Source organism: Loxodonta africana, chromosome 7 (genome assembly GCF_030014295.1).
Source record: "Loxodonta africana isolate mLoxAfr1 chromosome 7, mLoxAfr1.hap2, whole genome shotgun sequence".
Lineage (NCBI taxonomy): Eukaryota > Metazoa > Chordata > Mammalia > Proboscidea > Elephantidae > Loxodonta > Loxodonta africana.
Genome location: NC_087348.1, coordinates 35,534,993 through 35,557,413, shown reverse-complemented (window position 1 = coordinate 35,557,413; position 22,421 = coordinate 35,534,993). Strand labels below are relative to the sequence as shown.

The following is a 22,421-nucleotide window of genomic DNA, read 5'->3' as shown; positions in this document are numbered from 1 at the left end:
CCTCTGGACAGGAGATGCCAACATAGCCTCATGTGTCTACTTGATATAAGAAGCTCACTCTTCACAAGTATCATTTTTTATCCCATAGCCCAGTCCAATCCCTCTCTGAAAAGTTGGTCTTGGGAATGGTTCCTGTCTTGGGCTAACAGAAGGTCTGGGGACCATGACCTCGGGGCTCCTTCTAGTCTTAGTCAGAGACTGAGTCTGGTCTTTTTACAAGAATTTGGGGTCTGCATCCCATTGCTCTACTGCTCCCTCAGGGGTTCTCTGTTGTGCTCCCTGTCAAGGCAGTCATCGGTTGTAGCCAAGCACCATCTAGTTCTTCTGGTCTCAGGCTGATGCAGTCTCTGGTTTATGTGGTCCCTTCTATCTCTCGGGCTCATAATTACCTTGTGTCTTTGGTGTTCTTCATTCTCCTTTGCTCCAGGTGGGCTGAGATCCATTGATGCATTATATATTTAATTTTTTTCAAGAATGTGAGCAGCTCTGTCATGGCAACTTTGACTTTCCAAAAACTAGCTCACTGTGGACTAATATGCACCTTTTTGAGTAAGATCATAGCTTTAATTACCTGTTATGTACTTTATTAAGATTACTTCTGGGAAGGCAACTAAATAAAAATAATAAGCACATTCCAAAGACTACAGCTGTATATACCTAGGGTGATTAAAGTATAACCTCAAAATCAAAATGGCTATTAACACCTATAGTGTAACTTTCGGCAAGTTATTTCTCCTTTCTGGGTCTGTCTTCTGGAATGGAAACAGGGATTGGACCAGATCAGTGAACCAGATTTAGAGTCCACAGACCTACAGAATGCATGGATATTTCACAGATTCCATAAATGCCCTTACATTATGTACGAAATTTTACATATACACGCACTTACCGAGAGCAGATCCAGAGTTTTTTACCACACCCACAAATGGAGTCTGTGACTCAAAATAGGTTTAAGAACTCAAGAATAAACAATATACAGTTTGTTTCATCTCTAACATCCTATCATCTCCTCTCATACTTTCTAATCCAAAAAGAATTTTTATGACTAAATCCAGTTAGTCAAGAATAAACAAGTTGCTCGGGCCAAGAAATTATTCAAAATAATCTATTCCAATTCGTGATGGTTAAGGTTGTGTGTTAACTTGACTGGGCCATGATTCTCAATTATTTGGCAGTTACGTAATGAAGTAGTTTGGCAGTTGTGTAATGATGTAATCATCCTCCATGATGTGATCCAATGTGATCACCCAAACAGTTGTAAGGGAAGTTTCCTTGGGGGTGTATCCTGCATCCAATATATCTATGGAAGTTCTGGCAAAACTTGCTGGCTTGCTCAGGATCCTGCATCCAGCTCATCATCATCTGACCTCCAGTTCTTAAGACTTGGGCCAGTGACCTACTGTACTGCCTGCCAATCTTGGGATTCATCAGCCTCCACAGCCTGTGAGCTGACAGCCTGATGTCTTACTGTCAATCTAGGGTTCATCAGCCTTCGCAGCCTGTAAGCCAGCAGCCTGCAGTCTGACCTGCCAGTCTTGGGTTCCTCAGCCCCTGCATCTACATAAGTTAGGAGAAGCCTCCAGCCTGACACCTGACCCATGCACTTGGGACTTGCCAACCTCTACAAGTCATTTCCTTGAGATAAATCTTTCTATGTGTACACTTCACTGGTTTTGCTTCTCTAGAAAACCCAACCCAAGACACAATTCAAACTGAACCTGAATTATCTGTATATGACTGACTGATTAACTTCACAATACTTTTTCAAAAGAAGTTTTCGAGTAAATTTTAGCTTATGAATTACCACTATAGCTCACATCAGGGGGCTTAACATGAGAAGAGAATTCCTTAGGTGTGCTGAGGGATATCCCATTAGCTATTTCCTCTCTTACCAGCTGTACTTTCAAAAAAAGCGTCTGGTTTCATACTTCTAATCCTACCCTGTAGCAAACAAAGTAACAGAAGACAGTAATAGGGGAAAAAAACTGGAGCATGAAAGACTAGAGTGAAGGTGACTGATTAATAGACAAGCGAACAAAGAAACTACGTATCTATCTTGCTAGCAAGAGAGGTGATATATGAGAACAGCCACTGCCTTATGCCTCAATCTGTAAAAAGCATTTTTAATTTTTAGATTAAAAAAAAAATTAACCTTCATCTAAGTTACGATAAAAGAAAAAAATGCTTGTTACTGAAACATTTAAGCCTAAAATTTTCAGGTTCTCATGGCAACCTGCACATACCGTATATAAAGCATATATTTAGAGGCGTAACTAGTAAATGCAAAATGTGACATATGTGCAATGTGGGCGACATTATTCTGGGAACCTTAACTTTAAAAATCTTCCAACATTTATTTTGCAGCCCCAAAGATGATATAATAGAGTCAATGATGCAGAAGGTGCACGCGCAAGGAAGAAGAGGAACAAAGAACATAAATAGAAGCAAAGAGATGAAAGACAAGAAGAAAATTCAGGCTATGAAAAAAAGTTTCTGAATATGGCTCTCCCCCACTGTGAAAACCCAAAAAAACCCAATGCCATCGAGTCGAAATCAACCTGCAAATGGAGGCTTAAAAAACAAGATTGCTAGTAAGGACATATATCAAAATATCATTTGGGATGCTCTTTAATTGTGGGCCCAGTTAAAAAAGGAGATGGTCATAGACCAGGGTTTGGTAAATGTGGCACTGCCTCCACAGCAGCCTGGAGAGGTTGATGGTCTTTACTCTTACCTTTCAGGGAGCTCATGGAATATGGATGTTTGGTATTAAGAAGCAGTACCAGAACCAAAAGAGTGGTTAGGTCATTGGGAGAGGGGTACGGAACTTTGAGAGAAAAAGAAAAGGACTACTACACTTAGGAGTCAGGAGATGGCAGTCTTTTATGTCCCACCATGTCTCGCTGGAAAAAAAAAAAAAAAAAAAAACCACCGCCATCGAGTCAATTCTGACCCTACCGGACAGAGCAGAACTGCTCCACAGGGTTTCCAAGGAGCGCCTGGCGGATCTGAACTGCCCATCTTTTGGTTAGCAGCTGTAGTACTTATATTAAACTAGGGTTTCCTAGGGAACCAAATAAAGATACAACACCCAGTTTTCTCATTTACTAAATGACCCATGCTAGGAAAAATTATACCTAGCTGTTCATAGGAACTCCAATATGATCCGTGGATTCTCTTTTGCAATACCTGAAGTAGCTATGGATGCTACCTACCTTAAAACCGTATGTCCCTTCCATTAGGGTTAAATTACCCCTACTTTTCAATTAAAAAAACCAGGTACATAGTTTAGGGAAAGTACACAACATCTTATCAGGGCAGTTAACAGACAGGATTATTTTCCTACTCTCTCAAAGCAAGAATTTCTAGAATGAGACACAGCTTTTACATTACTGATTAATAGTTAAAAAGTTATGCTACCGCATGAAACAGTGGTTACAAAAATACAACCATTTCATTACTGTCATGAGGATGGGCTTCAATAAGCAAGAAAGGTACAGGAATAGAGCACAGTACTTGGAGTGAGAGGACAAGTATGGTAGCCTAGTCATGTTCTACCACCTAAATACCCGGATGCCCCAAATAAGGTACTAATCTCACTTAAGTTCCTCATCTCAAGCTTCCTTGTCTATAAAATGGTGGCAATGCAGACATCTCTCTTTCTCTCTGTGGATCAATGTGAAGTCCAACAGCTAGTACCTTTCATTACAATACAATCTGACACACTCTGTTATCAAGGAAAACTTTGTACAATGAACTTTCATGCAAGAATTCACTCGTCAAGACTTAAAGGTCTGAGACTGGAAGGACCCCAGTGGTCACGGCCCCCAGACCTTCTGTTGGCCCAGGACAGGAACCATTCCCGAAGCCAACTCTTCAGACATGGATTGGACTGGACAATGGGTTGGAGAGGGATGCTGGTGAGGAGCGAGCTTCCTGGATCAGGTGGACACTTGAGGCTATGTTGGCATCTCCTGCCTGGAGGGGAGATGAGAGGGTGGAGGAGTTAGAAGCTGGCGAAAAGGACAAGAAAAGAGAGAGTAGAGGGAGAGAGTGGGCTGTCTCATTAGGGGGAGAGTAATTGGGAGTGTGTAGCAAGGGGTACGTGGGTTTTTGTGTGAGAGACTGACTTGATTTGTGAACTTTCACTTAAAGCACAATAAAAATTATTAAAAAAAAAAAATTCACTGGTCAAATTAAGAACCAGAATAACAACCAAATAATAAATATGTTTTCGGGTAAATATGGGAAAATGGCAGTGTAGATGAGGCTAGTATCACAGATTTCTTCCAGAATCACACCACAACCTGCTAACAACTCAAATAACTTTTGATTACCTTAATTACCTTGGCTGCACATGAAATGCTGGTGGTCATGAAATTCCAGAATATTAAAAATTTGGCGACATTTTCATTACAGTATTCTCTACTGTGATGAAGTCAAGACAGCAAAAGACTGCCAACAGCCTCATTTTCATTTTACTTTTCTGGTAAGACAAAAAAAAAAAAAAAACTAACATTGGAGCCAAATTCCCCATTTTTAGGTATGGCGAATTCTTCGAAGGAAAAAAAATCTGTGGTTACAAGAAGCTGAAAACATTCCTGCATATCTTATTAGAAAATATAAATTTGTGTTTTGCTTCGTAAATTAAAAGGTATAAAAAGTCCTCACGCTTAGAATCTTAAATGTTTCAAGTAGCTCTAAGAGAGGAATGTGAAATAAAAGCTGACGCGCTGGCAAGAGCACACTGGGCAATGTAACCTTCAAAACATGAACCTAAAAAACCTTTCTTTCACATGTGCAATTAATAATTACCAAAATAATGCTCGTTTTGAACCAAAGGCTCTTTTATGTAAATATATCTAAATAATGACAAAAGTACTCGCAAACGCAGCATGAAAACACAGAACAACTTGCCTATTTGACTTTTTGTTTTAAAAATATTTTAAGGCTTTCACATGCATATGAGGCAACTGAAAATACCATGCCTTGGGTCAGGCACACCTCAGTCCTCAAAATGACATCTTGAAGAGCCCTTCTGCAGCAAATTTTCCCAATGCAATTCGTCACTTGACTTCCTGACTGCTGCTTCCATTGACGTTGTGGATCTAAGTAAAATGAGATCCTTGACAACTTCAATATTTTCTCCGTTATCATGCTACTTATTGTTGTGCGGATTTTTGTTTTCTTTATGCTGAGGTATAATCCATACTGAAGGCTGCAGTCTTTGATCTTCATCAGTAAGTGCTTCAAGTCCTCTTCACTTTTAACAAAACTAAAAAAAAAAAAAAAAAAACCCACTGCCCAGTAGAACTGCCCATAGGGTTTCCAAGGAGAGACCAGTGGATTCCAACTGCCAAACTTTTGGTTAGCAGCCACGCTCTTAACCACTGAGTCACCAGACTAGCTTGTTCTAAGCACAGCATTCTCTCTTCAAAGTTCTAGAGTTTAGGCATGACATACTTCTTTAAAGAATTATCTCTCTTATGACTGACAAGCATGACTTATAAACGGAGATAAACAGGCTAATGAAAAGCATTCTGGAATTGTGATTTACAACCGCTATTTTAAAAGGCAAGAAAAACAAAAGGTACAATTCTAAAATGGAAAAGTGAGATAACACTCTCTTTAAACTCAGGCAGTGGGGTTTTTCCCGACTAGATGGGTAATCTCAACCTGAGGCAGGAGGAGGCAGAGGCGGCCTACCCAAGATGCTGTAAAAGAGATTCTGACTCAAGGTAGAACGTTTCCCTGTGTGACCTCTAAGGCCCTTTCCTAACCTCAGAAACTGACTTCGTTATGAAAAAGAGATGCTTGGCAAACCCAATGTGTGGGCAGAGACAGAAGAACAGTGTGCTGGGAAAATCAGAAGGCCTGAGTTGGAATCCTACTTCTGCCTCTCTGTGAACCTAAGTGTTGTAAGGCATTTGCAATATGAAATGATTAAACAATAAAAATTTCTGAAGACTCAAACACTCTGAGCCTATGGCTTACTTCCCCTTCCTCCTGCGCCTGCCTTGGCCACCCACCACCTTCCCACTGCTGCACCTTACCATAATTAGGCAGTTTTTTAAAGCATCTAATTAATGGAACACAGAAATTAAAACCTTTAACTTTATTCTCTATTTCTGACTCATTGCAAATGTGCAACAGCATTTTATCAAGGAATAGTTAGTGCTACACAGTTCTTGATATACTGGCTTTTCTTTGAACTCCAGTGACAGTTGCACAGTGACAAGTTGTAAGCAAGGAGGTTGTTACCATGGGGACCCACTAGGATTCCTGGGGGTGGATCCGGCAAGCTTTTTTTTTTTTTTTTGGTCAAAGCATCTTTTAATGTTCTGGATCTGGCAATTCAGAAAGCCTGATCTTATTTTCCTTCAGCAAGCTGCCTTTCAGAAATATTGCCATGTAGCACATAATTCTGAAGAAGTATTAAACACTGTTTTAGTGGCTCTCTCGTACAAAAGAAGGACTAAATAAAATTATTCAAGTTTTAATCTTTCCCCTCCCTATTCAACTCACTGAAGTTACAGTGATCTGTGTACGCTGTTATTTCTCTCCAGTCTGCCATATTTTATAAATTATACTGTTTATTATTTTCCCTATCAAAAGCTCTAAGTTCTTCAAAGCAAGTTTCTACTCAGGAAATTTCTGCTTCCCTACGTGATTACGTGAGAAATGTATCAGACACACAAAATTACAATAAATAATACTGATTGGACCGGAACAAAGAAGTTTAAGTTTAAATCCCAAGTTTGCCTCCAAAAGTGCTGTGTGTGGACAAAGGCGATATAATTCAGGGAGATGAACTGCCACTCCCAGCTAAATGTGTGCTGCCATTCTGCTCCCTGGAGACCTGCTCTGTTAGATGATACCTCAAGAAAACAGATCACTTACAAGTCTGATCTCTGGATCTGGTTTGTTCAGAGGAGAAATGGAGAAGTCAAAATTCAAAAGAAAACATTTTTCTAAGCTGTGAGTGAGCTTCTTGGAACACAGTGAAGTCTTTCTTAGCCCATAGCAAAGTTAGACCAGACAAATGAACATCAATACATAAAAATAGCAGCACTTGATTTCATATCAATAATTTAGAACTTCAGCTATCCAAGGCCTGACCCACAATGATTTGAGGGCTAGGAAGTATTCAGAACAAAGCTCAAAAAGTCTCCCTAACAAGAATAGGCAATATATAGACACCAAAGTTTATTAGTGCTTACCGGGGGCCAGAGGGAGGGGAAAAGTACTGAGTTTCGGTTGATGATGACGGAACAATCACGTTGATTAAGGGTGGGGTTGCATAGCTGGTTAATGTAATTACTGTCAATAAACTGTACACCTGTAAAAAGTTGATTTGGCAAAAGTTGTGTGATATATTTACAATGACAAAAAAAAAAAAAGAGTAACTGCTGAGGTTTCTATGTACAACCAAACATCTCGTGTGATTTAGTTCCTTGGTTTGGAGGTTTGGTTTGATGAGTCATCCCAGCTAACTGGCCTCGTAACATGTTAAGTGCTTCTGTTCTACCTCCTAGTTCATTGCATAGTGCCCAGGGTTTTAAAAGCTTGAAAGGGGTCATCCAAGGTACAACAATGGGTCTCTATTCACTTGGAACAACAGAGGACAAAAGAAAGTCTGGAATACGAGGAGAAAATAGAACGTGAGGCTAACTGCCTCTATGAACAACTGCCAGCTCTGCCAGGAGATCAGAAAAACTGGATGGTGCCTGGTTACCATTACTGAACGTTTTGATCAAAGATTCTATAGAAAAATCCCTATCAAAAGGTGGGAAATGCAGAACAGAATTTCAAATTCTCATGGGTTCTAGACTTTCTGGAGCCATGGAGGTTGGATGAACTCCCAAAACTTTTGCCTTGATATAATCTTTAAACCTTAAATCAAAGATACCCCCTGAAGTCTTCTCAAAAGCAAACAATAGTTTAACTTAACTACTAAATAACATTTGCTTTGAGCATTAAGCTCTTTTAAGATCTATTTATATGGGATCAAAGTGGCAAGAGCAACTGGAAAGATTAGATAGGAACCTTGGGGGGCAGTGATTTAATGTTAATGGGGGAGGAGCAACTCGGAAAAGGAGAATGAGAATGGTTGCACAACTCAAAGAATGTGATCAATGTCACTGAATTGTACATGCAGAAATTGAGCTGGTGTATGTTCTGCTGTGTAGAGTCTCAACAACAAAAATAAATTGTAAAAACAAAAAATAAAATACCTGGGAAACCTTAAAAAAAGAAGTTATATTAATAGCAACATACCCAAAAAAATAAGCGTCTCTGAGCTCACAAAAGCCTTGTTTAGCTTAAAATAATAATTAATTACTGAAAAGCCTAAATACAAATGTCACTAAGATAAAGTGTGTTGAAAATGAAACTCACAACTGTTTTATAAAAGTACAACAGAAATCCCAAAGTGACCAAGCTAAAAGGAAAAAAAATGGCTCTAAGGAGACAGAATATACTGTCAGCTAAAGTAGGCAATAGGCATCAAGATATCCCATAAAAATGTTTTATCTAGTTTTGATATATTTACTTACTTAAGTTTTGCCATAACAGGTCCACAAGGGTTATTTTTAAAGTTTCCCAGACCCATTACCACAATCTATAACCCAAACTGGTTCAGTAAAGTGTTTGGAAGCTTTTTCTTACTGCACTTGTAAATGTATCCAGAGGCTATTAAACAGAAACAGCATATAATAAATACATAATAAACATGGTGTCTTTTCCATAATTATTTCCCATAAACTTGAAAGGGAAACGCAAGGGACAGGCCCAGAAGATAGCTCTGCCGCATTAGTTCAATATGAGTCTAGAGACAAAAGGGAGAGACACATGCTACAGGACAGGAGAGGAGGCAAACTCCTGGATGCTCTGTTCATTTTTACTACTGGTTTACGATTTCCTTGATTTTATTTTTAAATGCATGTCTTGGCCCAGAAAAGCAAAAGAGCACAGAATGCCAGCAGTATCAGATTCTCCTTTTCTTCTTCTCTGCAGCTACAGAGAACAGAGCCAGAATCAAGGTTGTCTAGGAACCTTGTGACTTTGTCGAGGCAACAAACAATAAGAGGTTTCAAGATCACAGAGGCTTTTACACTACAAATCTTAGCCCATTTAATATCTTTCATCGGAAGCTGCTTACTTTTTTTTCCCCAGAAAACTCCTCGAAACCTTAAAGTAGTCTGATCATCTTCACAAGACAAAATGATTTGAATAAGAAATTCACAGAATTCCAATTTAAAGTTTCCTTCCTAGTCCAAGTATTGAATTGTCTCAAAACATAAAATTAAGGTGCCATCTGACCTGACATGGAGTATTCAAATATTTATCGAGTATCTACCTTGTGCAAGGCCCCGTACAAGTAAAGGCAAGCCCTATGGAATTTAAAACTTCTCCACACACAGCATTCATGTAATATCATACACACACTACATGGAAGCATAATACTGTTTAGATACATACTTGCAAGCATAGTTTGGCTTCCTACGTCAAATAATGTCTTCCAGTTTTTTCTACTCTACAAATTTATTCACTCCTGGTTGTATACAAATCCACATTTCAAAGCTAGTTCTTCTTTCTTCTCAATTCCTGCTCATTAATATTAAAGGAAAATTTTACATTTTCCTGGAATAAAGTCTTTCAACTTAACAGAAGCCAAATGATCCCAGGAAGAAAAAATTAAATCCGAAGCATTAAACTGTCTTTCTCAGAGCTCCCTCTCCGCAGCTAGCAGTTTCCAAAGGGAAAACCAGCACCGCGACACTGCTGTTACAGATCATTCATGAGGTTACTAACCGAGCTGAGGCCAGACAGACTCCATCAGCCGGGCACACAGCCACTCACCGTCGCCCTTTGTTTAAAGTCTCAACTGCCAGCCAACCCACGGTATTGCGTTCCACTCAAGCCCAACAGTTTTCTTTTTAAAGAGGAAACAATCAGGAAACTAAAACAAATGCGTTACTTAACCAGAAATGAGGAAAAGTTCGAATCCATATACCTTACAAACATAACAAATTCTTTAAAAATGATGGCTCACTTTAAGTGTCCTGTCTGAAATTGTGCTAATATTTTGTAATTATCAGGCTTATACGCCTAAAAGAATCAGTTATAAATAATCATTAAAAACTTGTGAAAAACTTCATTATTCCGCACTGGCAAAGCACCGGACAGAAGCACTCTATACATCAAAAGCAACAATACAGGCAAATGTCTACACTGCTGAAAGAACCAAGACCCCAAGCAGCCTCACACCCCGGGGATGGGGGACTGTGGAGAAAGAGGCAACCTTCCGAAGGGCCATAATCCTAGGCATGACTCTTCTAAAATTCAAATTTAGAGAAATATTATGCAAAGTTCTGCACTAAGTGTTTTATTCAAAGCTCTTTTGGTTGTAAATAACAGAAACCTCCTTCGAACTAACTTAAGGAAAAAATGGAACTTAAACTGAAAAGATACTGGTGTATCTCAAAAAACCCAAGAACAGAAAATACAGTAGGGCCACACCTGGAAAGCCTTTAGCTACCCAGTCTTCTGGTCTGCACGTGGATGGCTGCCTCTCTCTCTAGAACTGCTTCACTGCTTCCACATTTGAGGCTGAACTTAGTTGTACCCCAGCATCTGAGTTTATATGTTCTGAGTTCTCTAAATGTAGATGACTTGTTTGTTCCCTAAAAATCTGAATTTCAGTTCCAATCTCAAATTCCTAGGAAAAACTGATTAACCCAGGTTGGGTCAGGTGTCCACCCCTGGGCCAAGAAGCTGTTACAAGAGTGGCCAGGTCACAGAGTGTAATTAGGGTAGAAACTGTGTGCCCACTCCTTCCCCACCACCACTGCAAAAAATACGAACCAGGCTAATCAATAAGGCAATCTCCTCCCTCAAAAAGCTTAAAATCTTGCTGGAATGAAAAAAGATATTACTAATAAAATATTATATCCCCTAAGACAGCACTGGAATGGACAGGGAAAGCTTCATGAAAAGGGTTAGGTGAGCACTAAATGACAAGGAGGAACTGAAGTATGAGCAGGAAGGGGATGAAGAACATTCCAAAACGCAAAATGTGACACCTGCTCCTCTTGCTCTAGCCATCTGAAAAATATGGACCTAAGGAATAGTCGTTTACCACATAAACAGCTTCCAATAAAATATCCTTGTTGAAAGCCTGTTATAAGGTTTAAAATGACTGTCTAACCACAAAGCAGCACTGCTTCAATGTGCAGTAATAACCAGCCAGCTAATGAATGTCAAATAGTTACACATTTTCAAGTTGCCTGTCAGCACCACCCTGACTTCCTGTCACCCCAGCCCCCATAAACTCTTGCTGGGACTGCATTCACAACCAGGCAGGCAGCCAATAGGGACAGCGCAGGTGTTTCTCACTGGTAATATCCCACCCAACCCAGCATGGTAAGTCAGCAGCAGCATCAGGCACAGACAGAAATCATCCAGGAGAGAAAAAAGAAACACTAGCTAAACTATGAGACTATAATGGGGGGGGGGGGGGTGGAATCCAGGGAGCAGAAAAGAATGTTTCCCACAGGAAAGCTACAAGCACAGAGAGACTGGGAAATGCCTACAGTAAATTATCTGTACAAAACAGAAACTAGCAAAAACTTAACAGATGTCCAAATAATATTAGGTTAAAAAAGACAGTCTACTCACAGTAGACTATTAGTTACCTCACATTATCACCAAATATCACACATTCCCACAATCACTGCAAGAGCTTACTTCAATTTTACTGGAAACAAAAAGGTAAACGAACAATGAGAAAGTGGTGACAGTTTCTAATTTAGCCATTCTTCTGCTGAAGAGTAGCGATGTTATGTAAATCAAAGAACTGACCTTTCAAAATTTAACACGAGAAAATTAAACAGCCAGGGAACACAAAAAAAAAGCTTCATTTTTATCATCCCCAAACTAAAAGACTTCCCAACTCAAAAGTACATTTTCAATGGAGTTTCAATTTGAGGGAGAAGTGAAATTACTGAACTCCATTTTGTCAAAGGCGAGCATAGCTCTAAAAACAGCTGGCGGTCCATGGAGGTCAGAGTTAGGGAATGGTTCTTTCTAAAGTCACACTCTACCTATAAACACATTCAGAAAGTGGCACATTAAAATCAATTAAGTGAGATTAGTCAGATCTTACTGCAACCTCTGAACCAGAACTCACCACCCCTCTTTACATTTGCTACCAAATTTTCAAAGTGGAGGAAAAGAAAATTCAGTGTTACAACCCAAAAGCTGTTCTGAAAATTTCTTATAAGGTGGGGAAAAGGTTTGGCTGATTGAGTATCACATCAGAACTTCACAAAGCCCTAAGAGTTAAAATACCTTAAATCCGTCAAGAAACCGAAATACACTCATGCACACTCTTCCCTAACTAAGCTTTCTCCCACCTTGAGAAAAAATAAACTAATTTTAAAATAACTTATCCTTTTATGTTTGTATGAAAACTAGACAACAATGGTTAAGTATGAAGAAAAAACATTACCCATAGTTCCACTGCCCAGAGATATATTTGGTATTCACCTTCTAGTCTGTAAAAATAATAATAGTTTTTAAGAGAATTAAAGAGTTCCTTAGCAGAAAGAACATGGAAAGTCAATACGGAGTTTATGACAGACACAAAACATTCCTGAAAAAGTTTACAGGTCTGGAACTGAATGAAGTTTAAAATAAGCAAATAAATCTTCATGACCTCCAACACAGATAGTATTAAAAAAAAAAAAAAAACCCACTGCCGTCAAGTCAATTCTGACTCATAGCAACCCTACAGTATAGTAGAGATTTAAAAAATAACATTATAGGACAGTTCTGCTGATTAATTCTGCAAGGAAACCCCTACATTAAGGAGGTTCTAATCTCCAATTTCATGGCAAGGACAAGGTTGCAATTATAAAAATCTCATCACAAGAAAACTATTTTTACAACAAATAATAGAGCTCAGAAAAGGACTCTTTATACAATATCGTATACAAAGCAAATGGTCAAAGCTGATTAAATCTGTCATCTAAATTTACGGCTCTTAAATATTAGAGCCCTCTGTTGTTGTTGTTAGGTGCCATCGAGTCAGTTCCAACTCACAGCAACCCTATGTATAACACAACGAAACAGTGCCCGGTCCTGCCTAAAACTAGTCACCTAATTAAATTAGGGGAAGACCCAGGTGCCCCTACTATAAATTCAACAATATATTTGTATTTTTCAGTATTCTATGAACATAGAAGTCTATCAACAACAGACTCTCACGTGAAGTATGAAATGTGGGGAGTAAAAATGAATCTGAGAGATGACAGGGAACAATGAGCTACAAGGTTCTGTTGGGGAATGATGCCCTTCATAGCAAAATATTTCAGATGCACAAACTGGACTTTAATCTTGTCCCTTAAGCCACAATGAACATAGGAAAATGCAAAACAAAATATACCCAAAAGAGGAAATGACAAGAACACAGTAGCTACTGCCTGTACATGGCGCACCCAGGCATTTCACCTGTCACTGTATTTGGTTGAACCGCATTACTACCCCTGAAGCTTTTGTTGTTAGCTGCCATGGAGTCAGCCCCAAAACATGGCGACCCCAAGTACACTGGAACTGGGCCATCCTCATGCTCAGTTTCAAATCTGACTGTAAGTGATCTACAGAGTTTTCACTGGCTGACTTTCACAAGCAGATTGCCAGGCCTTTCTTCCTAGTCCATCTCAGTCTGGAAGCTCTGCTGAAACCTGTTCAGCCTCACAGCAACACACAATCCGCCACTGACAGCGAATGGAGGCTGTACATGAGGCGCGCTGGCCAGGAATGGAACTCTGCACGGAAGGGGAGAATTCTACCATTGACCCCCACGAGGTTCGTATCCCCATTTTTACAGATGGAGAAAAGAAATAACATTATCAACACCGTCCCAGGCACTGTTCAGTGCCCAGCGTAATCTACCTCAAATAATTCTCACATTACCCTTCCAGGTTGGTATCTCCATTTAAAGATGAGGCCCAGAAATGTTACGGTCACACAACCGAGCTATCACATGAATCTCTTCTGGGCTTTGCTTATAAATCCCATTCAAGTCGCATCATTCCTTGAAACCACAAGTTTCCATTTTAGCCCAAAACCATTGCCACAGAGAGACCCTAGAAAAAAAGCAAACTAAATCCAGTGCTGCCAAGTCGATTCCAACTCACAGCGACCCTATTGGACAGAGGAGAACTGCCACCAGAGTTTCCAAGGAGCGCCTGGCGGATTCAAACTGCCGACCCTTTGGTTAGCAGCCATAGCACTTAACCACTACACCGCCTGGGTTTCCAGTGACCCTAGAGGAACTCTAAAATAAAAGAATCAACTCTCAATTACGGGAAGACTAATTCTCCATGTTTTTACACAAACTTTCGAGTTTCCCTTTTTCCTTTTTGGCCATCAGAGGAAATCAACTTTGGAATGTGTCAGAAGTTAGGCTCAGAGAAGCTACAAAGACAATTCCTGGTTCAGATTATATTTCTGAAACACTTGAACTTCAATGATACATTCTATTTTCAACTATTACCAAAGACAACGAAGAATCAAGGAATAGTTTTGAACAAAAGAATGGCTTATGTTGTTTTTTTTAAAAAAAAAGGTGTATATGTCCTCCCTGACACTAAAATAAAACCCACGTGTCAAGCACTTTAATTTTTAAAAGTATTTTTGGGACTCTACCTGATCCTTTGGGGTGACAGGGTTGATTAAGCTTTCTGTTTATTCTGTGCCCCCAAGGATTAATATTGAACTCCCTTTATTACTGGAAAAGAGGAAAACGGAGTGGCAGGCCAGGCTTAAGAAGCCAAGAGAGGAAAAGCAGGCAATTAAGCAGACCCAAATCAGTTGTGAACCTCCAAAAAGATAAGGACAAGCTTATCTTAAGAAGCCCTGTTGGCGCAGTGGTTAAGAGCTCCGGTTGCTAACCAAAAGGTCAGCAGTTCGAATCCATCAGCCACTCCTTGGAAACACTGTGAGACAGTTCTATTCTGCCCCATAAGGTTGCTATGAATTGGAATTAAGTCGGAATCAACTCAACAGCAATGGGTTTGGGTTTGGAGTATCTTAAGAAGAAAGCAAAAAAAAAGAAAGAAGAAGAAAGCCTTTCAAGCAAGAGAATACTCAGTGAATAGCTTCGTTCATACTGGGACAAACCGGGAGGCCTATGAGTACCGTTGAAATGCTCTTATCCTGAAAGTGTCAGCTATTTATTTAAAGTAGGCCATTAAATGCCATGCTTATACATTAATCTGTACACAATATGCGAGATCAGTCCAACCCTCTAACAAAAACCATTATTTCAGCTATAAAGCAAAGGCAGAAACTTGCCTATTCTTATTCTCTTCATGTGATATTTTTTCAATACACAACTCATATTTTGAAAATGCTACTCATTCAAAGATTAGACATCATTAGATTAAAAATTGGAAATGATGCTAACTGCAATATGAATTACTGTTATATACTATTAACATGTAAATATCAAGAGGTTTGAGGGTGTCAATGGACACCCCTCTGACTGGCAGGCAGTCCATAAGAAGAGCATGGATTCTAATCAATTCAACCTTTTATAGATCCCCAAGGGAGAGCTAGATACCAAAATGAAGGAGACATCCCTGACCTCAAGCAGCAGAGGAGAGTGGAGGAAACAGAGCTTAACCAAATCCTATCACTCACTGGTTTAAAGACAACAAAGCAATCTGTTGTGACTACACAAAGCCCTGAGCAGAGAGGAGCCCGTGGTCCTACCTTCTCCAGCTTCACCTTGGTCTCCAGGTGACAGCTTTTCTCTTTCCAAGGCACCCCACCACCACCACCTTCTACCTAGTCCAGCCTCACAGGAAAATGGAGTTAAAGAAGCTGCAGTAGCAGTCACAAGAAAGGGCGTAGAATCCAGGACTCACACTTTTCATTTAGTAGCAGAGCCCAAATCTTTATTTAAGAAAAAAAAAAAAAAAACCACATACACACAGCAGACATACAATAAACATTAGGTCTCTGCCGTCTTCCTTTCCTCCTCCTCTTCCAGGCCAGTATATGTTTAAAAGGGAGGCCTTTTTGCGCCTGTGCTGGGATATGCACCGACCTACCTCACACATGCTAAAGAGCACCATTTAAAATGTTATTGTTAAAACAAATTACGCCTATCATCTATTATTAAACCTTAAAAGCAAACCACAGAAAATGTTCTACATTCTATTTTGGTGAGTAGCGTCTGGAGTCTTAAAAGCCTGTGAGCAGCCATCTAATATACACCACTGGTCTCACCCATCCGGAGCAAGGGAGAATGAAGAAAACTAAAGATACAAGGGGAAGATTAGTCCAAAGGACTAATGGACCACGACTACCATGGCCTCCGCCAGACTGTGTGCGGTACAACTAGATGGTGCCTGGCTACCACCACCGACTGCTCTGACAGGGATCACAATAGAGGGTCCCAGATAGAGCTGGAGAAAAATGTAGAACAAAATTCTAACTCACAAAAACAGACCAGACTTACAGGCCTGAGACCAGAGAAACCCCCAGAGTGTGGCCTCCGACACCCTTCTAAGTCAGCAATGAAGTCACTTCTGAGGTTCACCCTCCAGCCAAAGATCAGACAGGCCAATAAACCAAAAGGAGACTAAAGGGGCACACCAGCACAGGGGCAAGGACTAGAAGGTGGGGGGAGGACAGGAAAGCTTGTAACAGGGAACCCAAGGTCGAGAAGGGAGAGTATTGAAATGTTGTGGGGTTGTTAACCAAAGTCATAAAACAATATGTGTACTGATTGGTGAGAAATTTGTTCTGTAACCTTTCACCTGAAGTACAATAAAAAATAAATAAAAATAAAGCACACCACAAAACTGTGACTAAGATAAACCTATTTTGGTAAAACAATAAACATTTCTACAGCATATAAAAAGGATGAGCAAGAATATGATTAACAATCATTTCAGAGTGGTGGGACTATGGATGAGTTTTTCCTTTCTGACATACGTATTTTTTATAAACAATCTGTAGTTTCTGTAATAAGAAAAATAAATGGAAATCTTTAGAAAAATAAACTAATCACTCTGGCTTAAGGTTTCACTGTCTGCCAACGATATTACAGGTATTTTCACACCTTACTGCACTGAAGCAGAATTACCACGTGAGACAGATACTGCTGCCTCAATTTTGCAGCTAAGAATAAACTGAGGCTCAGAAGAATTGAGAGGGCGGCCAAGAATATAGGTAGTAACTGAGCAAGACCACACACAATCCAGCCCTTCGAACTTCAAGCCAAGGGCCCTTTCCGTTCCACAGCATCTCACAAGGCAATTTGCATTACTGCTCATGATACTGTAAAGAAAAATTCTGTGATAAGACTATTTTAAGAGTACTTGCTACATAACCTGAGCAAGTCAACCTCTGGGGGTCTCAGCTGTCTCATCCAGAAAGTGAAGGGGTTGACAACAGATGTTCAATCTCTAACAGCTCATCTTGATAATCAATTTTAAGTCTCCATAACATCTTTGGAGAAGAAAACCTACAGCAAGAATGAATGGTTCGCGAGCAGTTGAGTTCCATGCTCTGGGCCAAGAGTCATTCTTAATGGAAACAGGTAGTGACACACTCATGAGGAAAGAACCGCTGGAGGAACCATAACCTTCCCGGTTAAAAAAAAAAAAAAAACAGCTGAAACCTTCAGCTTTGCTTTACTAAGAGCACTGCTTCAAATCTTGGTTAACTAATGATCAAAAGCCAAACACTGGGTAAGTAAAGCTACAAGAACATAAAAATTGGCACGGGGGAAAAAAATCACTGTAGCAGTAGTTCACTCCTGCTTTTATTTAACTCAGTGATTTTCCAAGAGGACTCATTAATGCCAAAACTGAAAGCACCCTGGATAATTCTACGTGAAGCCTTCATCCTTACCAAGGATTTAAAAAGAAACTGAAACTTGGGTAGTGCTCTAAGAGATCCTACACGTGTGGAAAAAACCCTACCCAACACATGTCGAAAAGGTTAAAGAAAGCAATTAAAGTCTCTCCAATCCATAGAGAATGAAAGACAGCGAAAAGACCTTTAAAAGGTGAAGTTCCTGTAAATGATACACTGTGTATTTGTAACCTGTTACACTGCAAACATTATAAAGCACTCCAAGCTCTTTAAAAACTGTTGTGCGACTTTTTACTCGAAGGTAATAAATGTGCAGCATTAACTCTACCGGCGAGAAAAATGATTCCGTTTTGCTCAAACAGGCTCCAACCAAAAAATCTCACCACCTTTCCCCCAACTATGAAGATGAGCATAAACCAATGAGAAGCTCCTCACAGCCTGTGCAAAGGTCTTACAGAATTAAAACAACGCTCTGCCCCGAGGACCAGGACCAAGACACTACCAGCTTTAAATCCAAAACCAGGTTCCTGGCGAAGAAAGCTCTTTAGTGTGTTCCCCGCGCTCCCGGGTGCGAGATTCTAGCTTTGCTACTAGGCCATGACTGGGTGAGCACCTGATGTGGGGGGAGGGCGAGCCAAGGCCCTAGCGGATCTGGGGCGAGGAATCGAGGGCTCTCAAGGCTTACGAGGCAAAGCGCAGCCCTCTGGGGTCAGGGATCCTGAGCACCCCTAGGGGTGGGCACCTAGAACACGTGGGGCGACAGGAGCGGCGAAAGGGTGTCCCAGACAGGTAGCCTGAGTCTGGCCCGGCGGCAATAAGAAAGAAACGACCAGGCTGCCCCTGGGCAGGGAATGCAGCCCTCGGGGCCCGGAGAGTAAAGGCAAAGGGCGCGGGGAGAAGGGGAAAAGCCACGAGGAGGGCGGGTCTCCCTGGGCGCAGGGGCACGCGCCGGGCAGGCGCGGCGGGACCCGGAGAGCCGAGGACCCCAACACACGAGACGAGATCGCGTACCAGGCCCTGGGGCGCGGGAAACGAGGAGCGACCGCGCCCGGAGAGCCCTGTGACCCGCGGCCGCCCGGAGCGGACCCGCCCCGCGGCGCCTCCCTCCTGCCTGCTTTCCCTCCTCTCCTTCCCTCCCACCCGCTGCCGCCACACTCACCAGCGGCTGCACCTGAGCCCGCCGCTGCCTCAGCTGCTGCCTGCGCCTCCGCAGCCGCGCCGCCGCCGCCGCCGCCTCGCTGCTGAGGCCGAGTCCCCGGGGAACCTCCGCGTCCCGCCGCCGCCGCCGCCGCCGCCGCCGCCGCCGCCGCCGCCGCCGCCGCCGCCGCCGCCGCTGCCGCCTGAGCAGAACACCCCAAAATGGCGGCACTTCCGGCACCTACCACTGGCGGGGAGGGCCGCGGAGTAGGGGGAGGCGACGAGGGGAACGTACCACCTTGGCGCCTCCCGCAGCGCCGAGCCGAGCGGAGCGCGGTGCAGGGGCGGGCTGAGCGCAGGGCGCAGCAGCGCCCCCTCGGGCAGGGGAGTGGAAAAGCACTTTGTACTGCCGCCCCCGGGGCCGCGGGCGGAGCCCTCAGCCAAGGAAGCTGTAGGGGTGCATCTCTTTGTCTCCAACCTGTACTGGAGAAAAGGGTGACAAGACCCCGGCCTGGGAATCTGAAGTTCTCGGCTGTGTGCGCCACACCCACTGGAACTCTGGATGCCCCTGGTGCGCAAGGACCCCCTCCTAGCACTGAATATGCGCCTAATAAAATATTTGATAAATAAGTGAATGGTGCTGGGCCAGTGTTGGGCCCATAACGCACCTTTCTTTATGCCCCAGCGATAAATCAACAGGATCTTTCGTTGCTGGGATGTGGAATGTGAGCGTGTTCCAAGCTTTCAGAGTTAGGAGAGTGCCTTCTCTCAAGATGATGAGCAATGTGAACAGACAATGTTGCAAAAATCCTTGCAGTGCCAAGAGACAGTTTACACAGCCCTAATTGGTTTTTCCCAGATTTTTATCTTTTTTAAACAACCCAGGTTAGGTGCCTAAAGACCTCTTTCGGAGTGACTCAGAAATCCCAGAGTCTAGACTCAATGCAAACAGTACAACAATTTGTTAAAAAAAAAAAAAAAAAAAGGTTTATTCTGCAAGTTCTAGACCTTGTGAGTTAGTGAACTGCAGATAAAGAAAACTTAGTTCTGGGCCCTCTTGGCACCATCAACAGGCAAATAACTCATGGGTTTGCAAATAATTTCTCTGTAACATCATTTGGCTTCCCAGAGCAAATAATTTTCATGCCCACAAATACTGATTATACCCTACCGGACCACAAAAAGCAACAAGTGGGCTCCCAAGCAGAAGCCTCAAGGGTTTTCCCATGTGTTGGATGCACCTTTTTCCACTTTAAGGAAAAAAAAAAAAAAAAGACCATTTTTAGGGTACCATATAAGGTAAATGGGACAATTAGCCCCAAAATCCTACATTGTCATATTCCCTTTATCATTTTACGGAGTGCTAGTAGCACAGTGGTTAAGATTTTGGCTGCTAACCAAAAGGTTGGTAGTTCAAATCTACCAGCTGCTCCTTGGAAACACTATGGGGGAGTTCTACTCTGCCCCACAGGTTTGCTATGAGGTGAAATCCAGTCGACTGCATGGGTTTGGTTTGGTTTTGGTTTATCATTTCATGTCTTTATAATACCGGTATATGATCTTGTACGTAGTTTTATGTGTAATTTACTGAAAACATCCTACATTTATAGAACGTTATGAGTAGCACTGGTTGGCACCTAACAACAATATACCCTACAAAATGGGGACAGTGGTTGTTCAGAGGTAGAATTCTCACCTTCCATGAGGGGGACCCTGTTCTATTCCTGCTCAATGCACCTCCTGAGTGGTGTGTAGCTACCACTTATCCATCAGTGGAGGCTTGCCTGTTGCTATGATGCCAAACAGCTTTCCAAAGAGCTTCCAGACTAAGATGGCCTAGGAAGAAAGGCCTGGCCATCTACTTCAGAAAATCAACCAATGAAAACCCTATGGATCATAACAGTCCAATCTGCAAGGAATTCTGGGATGGCCCAAGACCAGGCAGCATTTCATCCCGTTATGCACAGAGTCATCATAAGTCAGCTAACTTGACAGCATCTAACAACAATAACATAGTTTACAGAATGTTGTCACATACATTATCACAATTTATATTTGTCTCTTGGCTGCCATAGATTGAAGAAACTTTTTAAGAAGAGAGTCTGTCTCATTTTTATGTGCTCCACAGAATTATCCAGATATCCACATGTCTCAGTCCCTCACCTCCTTCAGATCTTGACTCAAATGTCATCTTCTCACTCAAGCCTTCTTTCACTACCCTTATTAAAATTGCACACCCTCCCCCATGCTTACAATTTCCCCCTCCTGCTTTAATCTTCACAACTGGACCAATATGCAACATCATGATAAACAGAGGAAATATTCAAGTTGTCAAAGATATAATTTTATTTGGATCCACAATCTATCCCCATAGAAGGAACAGTGGGATAACATCTAGGACATCATATATGAGGAAAGCCAAATGTCATTAAAAAGACAGGAAAGAAAGAAAAGGCCAAAATGGATATCAGCAGAGACTTTGACATTTGCTCTTGGATGCAGAGCAGCTAAAGCAAAGGGAAGAAATTATGAAGTAAAAGAGCTGAACAGAAGATTTCAAAGGGCGACTCGAGAAGACAATGTATTTATAATGAAAATGTGCAAAGACCTGGAGTTAGAAAACCAAAAGCGAAGAACACGCTTGGCATTTCTCAAACTGAAAGAACTGAGGAAAAATCCAAGCCTCCATTTGCAAAGTTGAAGGATTTTATGGGCAAAATATGGAACAACACAGGAAACATTAAAAGAAGATGGAAGGAATATACAGAGTCACTGTACCAAAAAAAATTGGTCAATGTTCAACCATTTCAGGAGGCAGCATATGACCAAGAACAGATGGTATTGAAGGAAGAAGTCCAAGCTGTAATGAAGGCATTGGTGAAAAACAAGGCTCCAGTAATTAATGGAATACCAATTGAGCTGGAGACAGAAAACCAAAAGGGAAGAATACGCTCGGCGTTTCTCAAGCTGAAAGAACTAAAGAAAAAATTCAAGCCTCGAGTTGCAATAGTGAAGGATTCCATGGGGAAAATATTAAGCGACGCAGGAAGCATCAAAAGAAGATGGAAAGAATACACGGAGTCATTATATCAGAAAGAATTAGTCGATGTTCAACCATTTCAAGAAGTTGCCTATGATCAGGAACTGATGGTACTGAAGGAAGAAGTCCAAGCTGCTCTGAAGGCATTGGTGAAAAACAAGGCTCCAGGAACTGAGAGAATATCAATGGAGATGTTTCAACAAATGGATGCAGCACTTGAGGGGCTCACTCATCTATGCCAAGAAATGTGGAAGACAGCTTCCTGGCCAACTGACTGGAAGAGATCCATATTTATACCTATTCCCAAGAAAGGTGATCCAACCGAATGTGGAAATTATAAAACTGTATC

General features: G+C 41.5%; 1 protein-coding gene across 6 annotated transcripts in view; it reads right to left on the bottom strand.

Moving 5' to 3' along the window:
• CELF1 (CUGBP Elav-like family member 1) overlaps positions 1-19,152 on the bottom strand; it is a 95,927-nt gene extending 76,775 nt beyond the window's left edge. For all 6 annotated transcript variants that reach the window (XM_064288130.1, XM_010592067.3, XM_010592066.3 and 3 more), the window contains exon 1: positions 19,055-19,152. The gene's annotated coding sequence lies outside the window, so the exon portion shown is untranslated. The remainder of the gene's footprint in view (positions 1-19,054) is intronic.
• Positions 19,153-22,421: the final 3,269 nt, after the last annotated feature.